The sequence below is a fragment of the Helianthus annuus genome, chromosome 16, assembly GCF_002127325.2.
Source record: "Helianthus annuus cultivar XRQ/B chromosome 16, HanXRQr2.0-SUNRISE, whole genome shotgun sequence".
NCBI lineage: Eukaryota > Viridiplantae > Streptophyta > Magnoliopsida > Asterales > Asteraceae > Helianthus > Helianthus annuus.
This window is the reverse complement of record NC_035448.2, coordinates 169,196,064-169,213,309: the sequence shown is the minus strand read 5'-3', so window position 1 is coordinate 169,213,309 and position 17,246 is coordinate 169,196,064.

The window sequence follows — 17,246 nt, the reverse complement described above, 5'->3', positions numbered from 1 at the left end:
TGGCGATCACTAAAATAAAAATATTTTAGTGTGTACAAAAATTTTGGATGTCCAGATGTGGTCAGAATGTAAGACATGCGCGAAAATGCAAACTTACGCCGTTTTTGACACTTTTAGTCCCTGAAAGATCACATAAGCATGTTTTCGCACACCGAACCACTCAAAGCTTGTTTCTAAGCTATCATTAGGTTATATATGGTATGTTTAACTTATGATCAAGTTCCGGACTATTCGTTACCTTACGAATCGGTATAGTTTCGCAGTTTGACGCAAATAGTCCCTGCGATTGAATAAACTTGTTTTTGCCATACCAAACCTTCCAAAACTTATTTCTAAGTTATGTAAAGGTCATTTAAAGTATGTTAAGCCTATTTCACTATTCCGGAGTGTTTGTCGCGCTAAACTGATTACGTTTACGCACCAGTGCGCATATAACTTTCCAGAAAGCGATTTAAAGCTCGGAATTGAACAAGAATTGATATGTGCAAAGGATACACATATTTATACAAATCCCAGGTATGAAACACAATGTTTCATAGGTTTGGCATTTGTTTGGTGTTCATGGTGACACAGGTGTCACATAAACCTTACTGGTTTTCAACTTTGGATTGAAATGATTGATAATAATAAATATCTTTCATGTAAAAAAATTTAAGCCTTTTTTTAACTCGTTTTTTTTTTTTCATTTACATTTTACTATTTTAGAAAGATATTTAATTTACATAAAATTATATAGCTAGATATTTTAGATAAAACTATATAGCTAGGTATTTTAGATGAAACTAAAAAAATTTAAGCCTTTTTTTAACTTGTTTTTTTATAAAAAAGATATTTAATTACATAAAACTATATAGCTAGTAGATTTTACTGGTGCAACTAGTAGATTTTATGTAAATTAAATATCTTTCTAAAATAGTAAAATGTAAATGAACAAAAAAACAAGTTAAAAATGGCTTAATTTTTTTTACATGAAAAATATTTATTATTATTATTATTATCAATCATATATATCCAAAATTGAAAACAAGTAAGGTTTACATTATTTAAAACTAGTAAGAAATTTAATTTACGTAATACTATATAGCTAGTAGATTTTATTTAAAAAATCTATTTAAAAAAATATTGGTGTAACAAGTAGATTTTATGTTAAATAAGAAATTTAATAAAAATATGAAAATAAAAAAATAAATAGACTTTATGTTAATTAAGAGATATAATAAAAAGATGAAAATATAAAAAATAAATATATTTTGTAAAATTGATTTAAACTTAAATAAAATTAGGTGTTAGTACCCAAATGTCTTACATTGATAAACTTAAAAAAATGGAAGGGTATTTTAGTCATTAATTAACTAATTTTGGTGTTAGTACCCAAAGGTGTTAGAAAATTGAAACCATAGAACCTAAATCTGTTAAAAAATAAAGTTAGTACCCAAAGGCGAAATTAGGTATAAACCACAGGGACCTATTTGTGTAATTAACTCTTTCTTTTAAGACCATTCAAAACTATCCGTGTAGACTTTACGATCATTGAAGTCTTAATCCAAACTCCTTCGAGCTAAATTTCTTCCATTCCTTATGTTTATATAATGTTTTTTTTATGACGCTAAAAAGATAACAAACAAAAACAGTTTCATCAATTTATTAAATTATGTACAACCACTAATTTTTTTTTCTTGACATGCATTTAAACGCCATAAATTAAGCGTGTGTCATTAATCGCGTGTCAAGATAGATCTTGTTTTTTTATGACACTAAAAGGATGACAAACAAAAAAGTGTGTCATAAACATATTTAATTTTGTAAAACCATGACATTCTTTTTCTTGACAGACACTTTCGAATGTCACAAAATGAGCGTGTGTCATTATTTGCGCGTCAAGATAAATCTTGTATTTTTTTATGACAATAAAAACATGACACACAAAAAAGAATGTCATAGATTTATTAAATTTTGTAAACCATGACATTTTTTTCTTGACATACGCTTTTGAATGTCATAAAATATTGTAGGTCCCTCGCGGAGGATGAGGTTAAACCTTAACCTTGTTATATTAACACACTAGCAAGTGCGGAATCCAAGCTAGAGTGCAACCGAGTTGAGACAAGCATAAACACAAAACACACAAGGTTCACCGATTAACACCACTTGTATTAATGCGAATGAAAGGTTCCGGTTACAAGCACAAGGTTTACAAATCTGTATTGCAAACTCTCTAATGTGTGTGTGTATTCTTGACAGAATGCTCTCACTATCTCTCGAGTGTATCTTTCTGTCTCTTGTGTCTCTCCAAGTCTTAACTGAAAAGAACACACTGCATGGGTATTTATACCCAAACACAGGTAGTCTGTCCGAAGGATCATCAAGGCTGATCGAAGGATCCGATAGATGAACTCTCGTATATACCTTGATACGGGAATGTGTCGTGATGTGGATGAACAACGATCGGTAAGTATAAATCATACCTTAACGTATCCCCTCGCCATGATTACATCTGATAAGTTGAGCTTAAGTGGACAACAATACCGATAATTGTTATAGGATGCTTATCTTAATGTTAACTAACTGAACAACAAGAGTGTTTGGCATGACCATACACTGATATGATTCTCTTACCCTCGAAACTCGCAAAAAAAATGTCTGTATATATTTATTTACTGCTTAACTTTTATTGTTTTATTTTTTAAACAGTTTCGTCGTTTGGTGCATATCAGCACGACATTAGCGGTGATGTCGTTTGATAACACTCAAAGGATATTAAAATTGTTGTCTTTTAATTTATTCAAAAATACCAAAAAGATTTTAGGTGAGTTTTAATATAAACTTTATAAAAGCCAAAAAGATTTTATTTCTACTCTATTTTCGATCGTACGATGTTGGAGCTCGAGTCTTCGTTACCTGAAACCTGAACGAAAACCGAATTGACTAAATCTTCATAAACGGTCGAAATTTGCAAGCTTTGAAAGTTAAATCTAAAATTGAGAAATTTATTAAACTTTCAAACTGTCGGACGGTGTTTGATTGTGACATGGTCATTCGTGTGTCATTTGTTTATACTAAATATTCCAAGCAGTTGTTCTCATTACGCGTTTAGATTTCTTGCATGTGCAGATTCTAAAGGCTAGGAGAACATGGTTGATGACAAGCTTTGGAATGAAGACACGACGTGAAGGCACTCAAAAGATGAGGATGATCGAGTTGCCGCTGACCATCATCAACACCACAAGGATCTTAAGCTTTGAAGATCAAGTCATTCACGAGCATAACTCAAGGGGGAGCTTATGTTAAGGGGGAGTTTGTCAACACACTTCCTACATGATACGGGTAGTTTGTTGATACACTTTCTGCTTTCAAGACGTGAAGACTTTGAAGATCCTCCGACTTTGATGACTCGAAAGGACATCCGAGACTTGAAGACACGAAGATCAAAGATGATCAAGATCGAGACAAAGCTACAGCCAAGGGGGAGTTTGTTGGTGCACTTGTGTCTGTACTTTGTCTGTATTCGGTCTCAATGTAAAACAATGTCTATGTTAGTCTTGTAAGTTTGACCAAGTCAACTATCCTCCTAGTTTGACTTGGCCACACAGTTTGTGCATGAATGTAAAATGTCTGTGCCGAAGGATGTCTCATCGAAGGATAGTTTAGATCCTTCGATGAGCTCGAAAGATGAATCTCGACAGATCATCCTTCGAGATATACATAGGTCCTTCGACAGGTTTAACTTCGATAGATCTATCGAAGTTAAACCTGTCGAAGGACCTATGTATATCTTGAAGGATGATCTGTCGAGATTCATCTTTCGAGCTCATCGAAGGATCTAAACTATCCTTCGATGAGACATCCTTCGGCACAGACATTTTACATTCATGAACAAACTGTGTGGCCAAGTCAAACTAGGAGGATAGTTGACTTGGTCAAACTTACAAGACTAACATAGACATTGTTTTACATCGAGACCGAATACAGACAAAGTACAGACACAAGTGCACCAACAAACTCCCCCTTGGCTGTAGCTTTGTCTCGATCTTGATCATCTTTGATCTTCGTGTCTTCATGTCTCGGATGTCCTTTCGAGTCATCAAAGTCGGAGGATCTTCAAAGTCTTCACGTCTTGAAAGCAGAAAGTGTATCAACAAACTACCCGTATCATGTAGGAAGCGTGTTGACAAACTCCCCCTTAACATAAGCTCCCCCTTGAGTTATGCTCGTGAATGACTTGATCTTCAAAGCTTAAGATCCTGGTGGTGTTGATGATGGTCAGCGGCAACTCGATCATCTTCATCTTTTGAGTGCCTTCACGTCGTGTCTTCATTCCAAAGCTTGTCATCAACCATGTTCTCCTAGCCTTTAGAATCTGCACATGCAAGAAATCTAAACGCGTAATGAGAACAACTGCTTGGAATATTTAGTATAAACAAATGACACACGAATGACCATGTCACAATCAAACACCGTCCGACAGTTTGAAATTTTAATAAATTTCTCAATTTTAGATTTAACTTTCAAAGCTTGCAAATTTCGACCGTTTATGAAGATTTAGTCAATTCGGTTTTCGTTCAGGTTTCAGGTAACGAAGACTCGAGCTCCAACATCGTACGATCGAAAATAGAGTAGAAATAAAATCTTTTTGGCTTTTATAAAGTTTATATTAAAACTCACCTAAAATCTTTTTGGTATTTTTGAATAAATTAAAAGACAACAATTTTAATATCCTTTGAGTGTTATCAAACGACATCACCGCTAATGTCGTGCTGATATGCACCAAACGACGAAACTGTTTAAAAATAAAACAATAAAAGTTAAGCAATAAATAAATATATACAGACTTTTTTTTTTGCGAGTTTCGAGGGTAAGAGAATCATATCAGTGTACGGTCATGCCAAACACTCTTGTTGTTCAGTTAGTTAACATTAAGATAAGCATCCTATAACAATTATCGGTATTGTTGTCCACTTAAGCTCAACTTATCAGATGTAATCATGGCGAGGGGATACGTTAAGGTATGATTTATACTTACCGACCGGTGTTCATCCACATCACGACACATTCCCGTATCAAGGTATGTACGAGAGTTCATCTTACCGGTGAGTATACCGATTATCATCTGTTTGACCGTATAAGATGTGAGATACTCACTTATTTTGATTTGAAAACAAGCCCTATGTGATATAATCACTTATTTATGAGGAACTTGATTTTCATATGCATGAGGGCACAGGAGCAAGTCCGTGAACAGGTCAGTACTTCCGTACAGCAGAGAGACGAACTTGACTCCCGGATAAATGTGATATTTTATCACTTATTTGTTTGGACATGTGATTGTTTATCACTTATTGAGGTCGAATGCAGTATGTAATATGTACACGTATGTATAGTATCATGGAAGATCTAGACTTGCGTCCCCGTTATTTTTCGGTAAAAGATACAACCATGATACCCAGATGATAAGCAGCATAAAGACCGAATATCTCAGAACCTCGGCAATCTATCAAACGAAATTTCGGTACTAAGACCATATGCCAATGAATGGTTCCCACCTGGTCTTCAGTCGATTAAGATTTATTTCACCCTGCACACTTTAAAATGATTGTGAGCCTACCGATACATCTTATATAGAGCTGCTTATTGTTTTTCATTTAAGATTTAAAGAGGTTTGGATAGACCACTGATGTACTATCATTTTCTCTTTTGCTCGCCAGGAAACTCATTTTTGTTTTTCTATTGTTTTTGTGTTTTTGAAATTTTTTGATGTTTTTGTATTTTCCGATTTTTGGATTTACTCCCCCTAAAATCAATAAACTAAGACAAATTTAAAACACAAAGGTATTTACAAAAATGATTTTTCCGATGTTTGTTTACTCTTGCTTGACCTTAATGCCGTTTACCAATAATAAAAAGTCAAATCTTGATTTGTCAAATGCTTTGGTAAAAAAGGTCGGCACGTTGGTCATCGGTGTGGACCTTAACAACATCGATTAGCCTTTTCTCAAAGCAATCAAGTATGAAGTGATATTTGATTTCGATGTGTTTGGTCTTTGAGTGCTGCACAGGATGTCTAGTGATCTGTAATGCAGCAGAATTATCAACGTAAATAGGAGTAGTTAAGAATTCAAAACCGTAGTCCCGCAATTGTTGTTGGATCCACAGAACTTGGGAGCAACAACTTGAGGCATCAATGTATTCAGCTTCGCATGTTGATGTAGCGACGCACGTCTGCTTCTTGCACTGCCATGTGACTAGGCGATTTCCTAAAAACTGACATCCAGCCGTTGTGGATTTGCCGTCGATTTTGCATCCGCCATGATCAGAATCACTGAATGCGATCAAGTCAAAGTTATTATCCCTAGGGTACCATAAACCGGTGTCAGGGTAACCCTTCAAATAACGAAAAATCCTTTTTACAGCTGCAAGATGTGAGGCCTTCGGGTTGACTTGATATCTGGCAAGAAGGCACGTTGGGTACATTATGTCTGGCCTTGATGCTGTGAGGTACATGAGAGATCCGATCATTGCGCGATAGTATGAGGGGCTAACAGCTTCACCCTTCAAGTCTGGAGTAATTCCGTGATTTTGTGGCAGTGTGGTACCAATGGGCGTTGCATCAGACATCTGGAACCGGCTCAAGATGTCACCAACATATTTAGTCTGATGGATGAATATCCCAGACTCAGTTTGTTGCACTTGTAGGCCCAAGAAGAAGGTCATTTCCCCCATAGCACTCATCTCGAATTTATCCTGCATAATGCGCTCGAAATTCCTACACAAAACATCATTAGTAGAACCAAAAATAATATCGTCAACATATACCTGTACCAGAAGAAGATCTCCATCTTGTTCTTTGATGAAGAGAGTACAATCGATAAGACCTCTTCGAAAACCGTTCTCCAGCAGATAGGTAGATAAGGTTGCATACCAAGCTCGCGGCGCTTGATGAAGACCATAGAGAGCTTTGTTGAGCAACCAAACCCGATCGGGATGGATAGGATCTTCAAAACCTGGAGGCTGTTCGACGTACACCTCTTCTTCAACCACACCATGTAAGAATGCACTTTTGACATCCATCTGGTAAACCTTGAATCCTTTGAATGAGGCATAAGCCAGAAAGATCCGAATTGCTTCCAGACGTGCAACAGGTGCATAGACTTCGTTGTAGTCGATCCCTTCTATCTGACGAAAACCTTGAACGACTAAACGTGCTTTGTTCCGAATAACCACTCCACGGTCGTCTTTCTTGCATTTGAAAACCCATCGAGTGCCAATTTTCTTGTAGTTCTCAGGTCTTTCAACAAGCTTCCAAACACCAAGCTTTTGAAATTGCTGCAATTCTTCCTGCATGGCTTCAACCCAAGCATTATCTTTCAACGCTTCTTTCCACGATTTTGGTTCTTCTTGTGACACGTAACACGCGAAGGACCAGTCATTTTGTTGACCAGATTCTCTTATAGCTGAATACAAACCAGCATTCCGGTTGTTTCTCAGCTGATTACGCGTCTGCACACCGCGATGGACATCTCCTATAATATTCTGCTGGGGGTGGGTATCATGAATCCTCATTTCAGGATTTTCTGGAACGCGTGAATTGATACCCAAATTGGTAAGATTAAGGTCAACAACCAACTCCACACCAGGAATGTGGGTAGAGGTGGATGCATTCCCTTCAGCAGTGTCTACATTCTGCATATGAGGTGTATCAACAGAGGCACCTTGAACAGGAGCAACTGGAGCCGAAGATCCTTCAGCTGCATCATGATATTCATCATCTTCAGAAGATTCATTATAATCAGCAGCATCTTCATAAACCTCATTTTGAACCATATTGTTGACAGACGAAGAAGCTTGAGGGTCAACAACAATAGGTCTAACCAAAGGCGAGACAGCAGCGTTGTCACTTTCCAACAACATCCTAGCCGCTGCTGATTCTTCGTCAAAGGTTGGCAGATTGAAGGAGTCAAATAGTCCATCATAATCGAACATCCACGGATCACCCGGAGCCCTAACAGGACTCGTGTACCTTTGAACCCTCACTTCACTCCATAGCTTTTGGTAGCCAGATTCCAAACACGAAAATTCGGAGTAGCATATCCAAGGAAGAAACCCTCGATAGCTTTTGCTCCAAACTTTCCATCCGGCTCAATCATAGTACATGGAGCACCAAACGGTTCTAGGTAAGAAAGATCCGGTTTCCTTTTCTGAAGGAGTTCGAAGCAAGTTTTGCCATGTCTCTTTACTGTAAGAACTCTGTTTAACGTGTAGCATGCAGCCGATACAGCCTCCCCCCAGAATTGAATAGGGAGTTCCGACTCTACTAACATTGTTCTTGCAGTTTCTATAATCGTCCGACTCTTCCTCTCCGCGACACCATTTTGTTATGGAGTATAACGAGAACTGTACTCATGAAGAATGCCTTTAGAAGTACAGAACTCATCCATAACTTGATTCTTGAATTCAGTTCCATTGTCGCTTCGGATCCTCTTCACTTTCAACGAATAGAGATTCTCCAACATTGTAAGAAGATCCTTGAGGATGCCAGGAGTTTGACTCTTGTGTGCCATGAAGGATACCCAAGAAAATCTAGAATAGTCATCAGTAACAACTAGACAATAAGCATCTCCGAATGTTGTCTTGTGCTTCATAGGTCCAAAAAGATCCATATGAAGACGTTCAAGAGGCATGCTGACAGTGTTGATTTTCTTCAAAGGGTGAGACTTCTTTGTTTGCTTCCCTTTTTGGCACGAGACACATATATCTTGTAAATGAAAACTTCTCACAGGCACACCATTCACAAGATTATTTTTCACCAAATGGTTCATCTTTCTCAAGTGAATGTGTCCCATTCTTCTGTGCCAAGATATAGACTCCTTTTCCGTGGCTTTTGAGACAAAGCAAGTGACTTGTGCAGATGTTGTAATCGCTTGGCTCATGTCGAGAATATAAAGATCATTAACTCTCGGAGCCGATAAGTGAATCCATTCTTGTGGAATTTTGAATCCAGGTTTCAGCACATAGCAGCCGGCATCATCAAAATGCACGGAGAATTTTTTATCGCAGATTTGCGACACACTGAGAAGATTATGCTCAATTTGCTTAACATAATTGATCTTATCGAAGCACACCATACCATTTGAGATACTTCCCTCTCCAGTGATGAATCCTCCTTTGTCTCCCGCAAATGCAACATACCCTCCTCTAATGTTTCTCACGTCGTATAGGAGCCGTAAGTCGCCAGTCATGTGCCTGGATGCTCCACTATCAACAATCCAGTGACTATTAATAGTTCCTCCTAGAACACCCTGCACATGTCATTTAAAAACATCAGTTGAGAATGGGGACCCAAGCCTTAGTGGTCTTGGGTCGTCCCTGAGCATCACGAAACGTGATATCAATCTCTTGATGGTTTTCAAGAACAACTGCTCCCCCTGAATTGTCACCCGCCTTAGGTAACCAAGTTCGTTTTTGCCTACCAGTTTTTGAAGATTCTGGTTTTACAGGTTGTGACACACTTGGTTCCCTTTGAGCTGTTTTAACTTCAGATTTTAAAGCTTTTTCAACAGTTTTCATGTTCTTACGTCGTTGTTTAGTTTCTTGTTCTTTTACAGTTCGTTTATCATGTTTAGCTGAAACTGACCGACGTTGAGGATGAACTGTTTCAGGTGGAGCTTTCTCAACAAAATTATTCTTTGGAGCATTTGGGCAGTTTTTGATGATGTGCCCAATTTCTCCACATTTAAAACATGTTCTCCTTTCAACAAATTTAGGAGAACTTGATTGACCACAAGATGTCGAACTCGTGGAACCCGAGGTACTAGCCTTTTCATCACACCCATTTGTGCGTTGAGTGTAATTGTTATCACTGTTACGTTTTAAGATTGTGACTTGTTTTACAAAATCAGTGTTAGATTTGTTCTCAAAAGTTTCAATCTTATCAGTACCCTCCCTTGGATGACACGAACTTGACATCTTTTGCTTTCTTTTGAAATCGAGCTCCTTTTGTTTCAGACTTCATCTGAGAGACTTTATGCTTTTGAGCTCGTTTGACTGGTTGTTTACCATTCGAAGCACTGGGTTGTTGAGTGGTTGAAGATTTTTGATTACCAAAACAATTTCTAATCTCAGCCTTAGGAACTGGATCACATTGTGTTACAACAAGTCCCGGAAGTGTTTTTCCCAAAAATTTGTTTGTGTTGTCTTCAAAGACTTTGTCAATCAAAGATTGATTTACATTTTTAATTGGGAAATCGTGATCTGAGTAGATTTTATCATCTCCAACCAATGTATACAACACATTACTGCTTTTAACAGTAGACACACATGTCTTATCAACTTTGATAGAATCAATCACTTGTTTCTTAACAGATGAGACATCAGGAGTATCAGGATCACATAGAATGTGATTCTCTCGTGGAATAACTACTCCTTTCAACTTGTTAAGTGATTTATTCTGATCACTTACATCCACTTCTGATTCATCATCCGATGTCTCATAGTCATCGATAATTGGAGGACTTTGCTTCATGGATGATGAAGTTTCTTGTTGCTTAGAGGATGTGTTTGAAGAATTGTCCGGTTTGAACCCTAGGCCAGTAGCAAATTCCTCAACATCAAGAGGCACACTAGGTTCATACCGAGGCATTTCCTCCTCATCAGGCATCTTGGTATAATTGTTCATCAAAGGGGGCGGACATTTCTTATACCCTATGCCTTTCTGATTTCCCTTCGGTTGTTGAACATCGATGATGTGATCAAGCACAAATTGGGAGTTAGAATAACTCTCGAATTTTTGTTTGATCGCATCATGCTCGCATTGGGCAATGGCTAATTGCTTCTTAGTTTCTTCCACAATGTTAATGTATTCATTTATACTTACTTGCTTGTGGTAAACTACTTTGTTCACTTCGGACACATTTTTCTTTAATGTTTCAATTACTGATTTAAAATCTTTTTCGTTCCGAGTTAAAGCCATATTTGCCTCTTTGCATTTGGAAAGTTCAATAACCAAATTTTGATTATGACTATGAAGCTTTTCTAGTTCAAGTTTCATTTCAGCACATGATTCATAAACACTAGGAGCAGGAGGTTCAGAATTTACCTGACTCGAAGAGGCTGACACATTTGTCATAAAAGCAGTTTGAAAAGAAAAAGATCCGTCTTCAGAAAAGAACTTTTCCATTTCCCTGGATGTAGTAGCAGCCTTCTTGATCAGAATTGATTTCTGACATATGAGATCATCAGCTTCATTCAATAAATCCTCAACACCAGAACCTGCTTCCTCCTTCACATCAGACTCTGATTGATTATCCCCAGAAATAGAGCCTTCTTCATCAGAACTTCCAGAATAACCAGAACTGTCATCACTTTCAGAGGAATCTTCTTTATGATCATGCTTGATGATCTTTGCATAACAAGCTGTTCCACCTCCTTGATCACCTTCACCAAACTGCACAGACCAGTCACATCCCTCATCAGCTTGAACAGCCAAAGCCCGATTAGGATTTGAAGTTCCAGACTGGCCCTGATTGTTATTAACTGCCACAATCCTCCTCTCACGGTTTTCTTGCTGGGCATTCACATTTGTAGAACTCGTCTCGTTTCTGAAAGGGTTGTGATTGCCTTGTTTTGTTGGTCGAGTGCACTCACGTTTGAAGTGCCCTTTATTACCACAATTGAAGCATGTAACGGCGTTGATATCAAACCCATACTTCGTATCTTTCTTTCCTTCCAACGAAGTTCTTCCAGTTCGAGCCATGAAATCTTTAGCCTTTCTCACTGCACTAGCAAAAGCCCATTTGATATCCATCAACTCCATTTCTTCCTTGTCGATCTGTTGATAGTCTTCATTGGTCATGTTGATGTTTCCAAGCTGACCTGCTACCAAACCACAGTAAGCACTGACCATTGTATTAATAATTTCCATATGCTCCTTAGCAACTTCAATGCTGAGGTGTGAAAGATTTGAATTATCGACTCGGATTGTGTTAGGGTTTTGAGGTTGAGGATTGTTTGTATAATGAGCCTGCTGTTGTTGTTGTGGTGGTTGGACTTGTGGCTGTGTTGGGACGGGAATGTAAGACCTTGGATCAAAAGCCGGAGCAGCAGTTGATTGAGGAAACGGAAGAGAACTTGTGTTGGACACAAATGCAGTTTGCAGTTTAGGTTGCTGAGCTGCAGCGGATCTTGCCAAAGCATCGAAGCCTGGAAGGTACATTTCTGTATTCTGAGGAGCGGGAGCTCGCTTTGCTTTCCTGATTTCTTCATCATTTTTATGTTCCAGCTTCTGAATGAACTCATAGATGTTAACCGTGTCTAGAGTTCCAGTATGCTTCAACAACTCAATAAAAGAACTCCACTTTGGAGGTAAGGCGTCAGCAAACCTATTCACCATGTCTTGTTGAGTAGATACAACCCCATAAGCACACATTTCACTAATCAGATGATAGAACCGTGTTGTCATATCATTTAGAGTTTCGTTTTCCAAAAATTGAAACGATTAAAACTCTTTCTTCAACAAATCATGACGAGACTTTCGAGTAGCTGCATTGCCTTCTCCTCTAGCAACTAAGGCATCCCACAGTGTTTTCGTGGTCTTGCAGTAGGAGAACTGATGATAGATATCTTTGTTGAGTGCTTGTGTAAGTGTAGCAAAGGCCTTTTTCTCCAATTCATAAGCCTTCTTGTCATTTTCCAGCATGTTAGCATAACCTTCTGAAGTGGACGCCGCAACCTCAAGATTAGCATTGAATGCATTGATGAAACACGTCCAAAGATCGGTGCTTTGCCCTTGAACATACGTGTGAAAGCGGTTTTTCCATGATGGAAAGTCGTTCATATGATTCAACTTTGGTGGACGATTGTTGCTGCCCGTTTCGCTTTCACTAATCAAAAGATTTTGAATGCTTTGACTTTGATTGGATACCAAAGCCCATTGACTTGGACTGATTGATGGCGGTGGAAACATACTTTTTGCCCAAGCTGCAGCAGAGGTTAGCTCTTGACTAGATTGTGAGTCAATACTCCAGTCCCAAGGACTTGTACAACTCATTTTGATGAGATACTAATTGGAAACCTTCACAAACACAAACCTGTTAGATTCAAACAGACAAGAATTGAAAAATACAGACTTGTTCGAAAGACCAAGACTTGTTCGAAGGATCAACAGTGTTCGAAAGATCACTGTTGAGTTTCGAACAAAGACTTCGAAAGATTCACAATTTGACAGATCCTTATCTTTCGAGCAATTATTTCGAAAGATTCACAATTTGAAAGATCCTTATCTTTTGAGCAATTATTTCGAAAGATTCACAATTTGAAAGATCCTTATCTTTCGAATAACTATCTTTCGAATAGATTCCCTGGATCGAAGGATAAGTCTCTGACTTCGAAGGATAGGTCGAAAGATGATTATCTATCGAGCCTTCCTTGATCGAAAGATGATCATTCGATATCGAAAGATATCCTTCGATCGCTTCTGACACGACTGACGAAAAGGTGACAGGTTGGTGAGAAAGGTGATTGGTTGGTGATCCAACTTTCGGCAGAAAGGATGTTCTGACCTCAACTTTTCACCAACTTTGATTTTCAAATAGAATATGCCCAAAATGGCAAACCTTATCCAAAAAGTCCGGTCACCGGAACACACCGGAATTTGGCCGGAAATCACCAAATTTCGTAAAAACAAGTTGTAAGTTACCCAACCCGCTTTTAAACACTCCCGGTTGGTTTAGAACACGTTTTTATGCCAAGAAATACAAGAAAACCACTAAAAACGGGAGCTAAACTAAGTGTCCAAACACACCAAGACTTGAACAAACCCGGTTTTTAACAAGGAAAAGAGCCACGGCTCTGATACCACTTGTAGGTCCCTCGCGGAGGATGAGGTTAAACCTTAACCTTGTTATATTAACACACTAGCAAGTGCGGAATCCAAGCTAGAGTGCAACCGAGTTGAGACAAGCATAAACACAAAACACACAAGGTTCACCGATTAACACCACTTGTATTAATGCGAATGAAAGGTTCCGGTTACAAGCACAAGGTTTACAAATCTGTATTGCAAACTCTCTAATGTGTGTGTGTATTCTTGACAGAATGCTCTCACTATCTCTCGAGTGTATCTTTCTGTCTCTTGTGTCTCTCCAAGTCTTAACTAAAAAGAACACACTGCATGGGTATTTATACCCAAACACAGGTAGTCTGTCCGAAGGATATCAAGGCTGATCGAAGGATCCGATAGATGATCGAAGGATCATCTATCGAAGTTAAACCTGTCGAAGGACCTACGTATATCTCGAAGGATGATCTGTCGAGATTCATCTTTCGAGCTCATCGAAGGATCTAAACTATCCTTCGATGAGACATCCTTCGGCACAGACATTTTACATTCATGCACAAACTGTGTGGCCAAGTCAAACTAGGAGGATAGTTGACTTGGTCAAACTTACAAGACTAACATAGACATTGTTTTACATCGAGACCGAATACAGACAAAGTACAGACACAAGTGCACCAACAAATATGCACGTGTCATTGTTCGCGTGTCAAGAGGAGTGTATTTTCTAGTAGTGGGAGTCTTAGCCGATAATATAATTATTATGAGATATATTTGGATAAGTTATTTAATGATTGTATTGTATTTATATTATGACTGTGATTCCTAAAATAGTGGTAGGATTATCTTGTAAGGATCCCTATATAAAGGGTCATTATGTTTAATACAAATTCATTCAGAAATAATATACCACAGAAACTTACAACCACGATCATAGAACACAAATTATAAAAAAAAAAACAAAGACACTGTTTAGCAAATATATAAATGACTACAAAATAACAAAATGAGTACATCTAATATAACACATATAAATATTACAGTTTAAATAATTGTAGTATCTAACTCTCACATAGGTCTTGAAACCTCAACCTCGCTACATCTTGATATCACTAGGGTACAAACCCATTAATAGGGGTACATTAGATATATAGCCTAAATGTTAAAATATATTAATCTTTTATATTTATTTCTTTCCAATTCAATACTCTTATATATCTTCTCCTTTTTTTTGTTTTTGTCCCGTTTGTGTGAGGTTGGGCTACTTGGTGAGCTCTCGTATGTCTTGTTTGTGGGCTGCTTCTAGGGTTCCCCAGCTTATATATCTGCTGCTTCTCCTTTGTCTCGGCATCACAACAAACCAAAAGTGCAGCGATCTTGGTGCTCTCTAGAACATTCCCCAAGCCTGTTGCTTTTCGCCCTGTTCGAGTTCATCATATCTTGCTGCTGCTGTTCATCTTTGAGTGCAAAATCTTTCAGTTGAAAGACCTGTTCAACCTTGCTGATTGTAATCGGTGGTTTCACCGTTTTTTTGATTTGTGCACTTGCTTAAAAGTATTGTACTCTTGTTTTGATTACACAAGATTCATTGCTGTTCACATGGTATCAGAGCCTTGTTCGGCTCTCTGATACTCGTTGTTCTTTGCTGCTGCTGCTATTGAATGAACAGATCCTCTCGGATCTAAGGATTGTGGTGAAAGATCTAACGCATCTTGGTGGTACTTTAAATCTGCCGATTCTTGATCATCCCTCTGAAGATATCCTTGATTGAAGGTTGAAACCCTAAATCTAGGGTTTGGGTACTGTTGGAAGATCCTTGAGTCGCCGCTTTGGGCTGTGACCGGGTGAAAGTCCGATTCGTCTTCTAGGGTTTCTCGTGCTTCTGAAAGGGTTCTCGTTGGTCTCTGTTACAGAGCAAACCAACAGAGTTGTCACTGGTCTTCTTTGCTTATAATCAGCTTGTAACCCTAAGTGAAGGTTACAAGTGTGATTATCATGAGTTAATCGCACCCACTATAAGATTGTTCTATCTCTGTTATTTATTTCTGTCTTTTGTTTGTGTCTTGGATCACTAAGTCAGTGCGTCTAGGCACTCCCTGTTTACCGGACTAGTCGGGCCGGCACTTGATCGAGTCCTATTTGCTTATCTATTCATTTGTTTGGTCAGTGTGTCATAGCTCCCTGAATATTGTCTGCGAAGTCACATTTTGAGTGATGAACCTCTTATCGGACCTCCGTTCAGGCTTCACTGTCCTCTATGTTTTTTATTTGTTTTATCTGTGCTCCTCTCTATTCTTGTTTGACTATTTGCAAAATGCCTGGTGATGATTCTGTGGTTACATCCCCTAGTGCTACCCTAGTTAGCAAATTCGATGCTGGTGATCCTTTGTTTCTACACCCTAGTGACTCTGCTAATTTATCTATAGTGAGTGTTAAACTCAAAGGGGCAGAAAACTATAGGATCTGGTCCAATGCTATGTATCTTGCCTTACAAGTGAAAAATAAGATAGGGTTTGTTGATGGTTCTTGCCTTAGGTCTAAAACTGATGAGGTCTTGGGTAGACAATGGGATCGATACAACTCTATTGTTCTTACATGGATTCTTAATTCTGTATCTGAAGAATTATATCTTGGCTTGGTTTATTAGAAAATTGCTTCTGATGTATGGAAAGATCTAAAAGAAACTTATGATAAGATAGACGGTTCTGTTGTGTTCAATCTATATCAAAAAATCAAGGAATAATGGAATTTAATAATCCCAACTTTCACCAGTTGGCCGACAACGGACCCAACTTCAAAAATAACCCCTGGCGGTCCCAACTTTTGACATTTTGTAAAACATTAGACCCTTGCTGGGAGAGGAGGAGAGGGTGGTCCCAACTTCAAACATTGGACCAATGGCGGTCCCCACTAACATCCCTTGGACGGTGTTAGCAAGGGTCCAATGTTTTACAAAATGTCAAAAGTTGGGACCGCCAGTGGCTATTTTTGAAGTTGGGTATGTTGCCGGCCAGCTAGTGAAAGTTGGGATTATTAAATTCCGTTATTCCAAAAATCAACTCTTTTAGTCAAAATGGTATCCCTGTCTCAGAATATTATCATAAGTTGAACTGCATGTGGAAACAATTAGATCAACTTCTTGCTTTACCTGCCTGTTCTTGTGATGCATCTAAACAGTTTAATGACTTTAATTATCTTATAAAACTAATGCAATTCTTGATGGGTCTCGATAGTTCATATCAATCTGTTAGCACCAATTTATTAACTCGTGAAACTCTTCCCACTGTGAAAGATGCCTTTGCAGTCAACTCTAGAGAAGAGTCTCATTTACACTCAAAAATTTTTTCCGATAAAAACCCTAATGGTGTTGTTGGCTTCGCTGCCAGAGCAAATCAAAGTGTTGATTTAAAGAAAAAAGGGG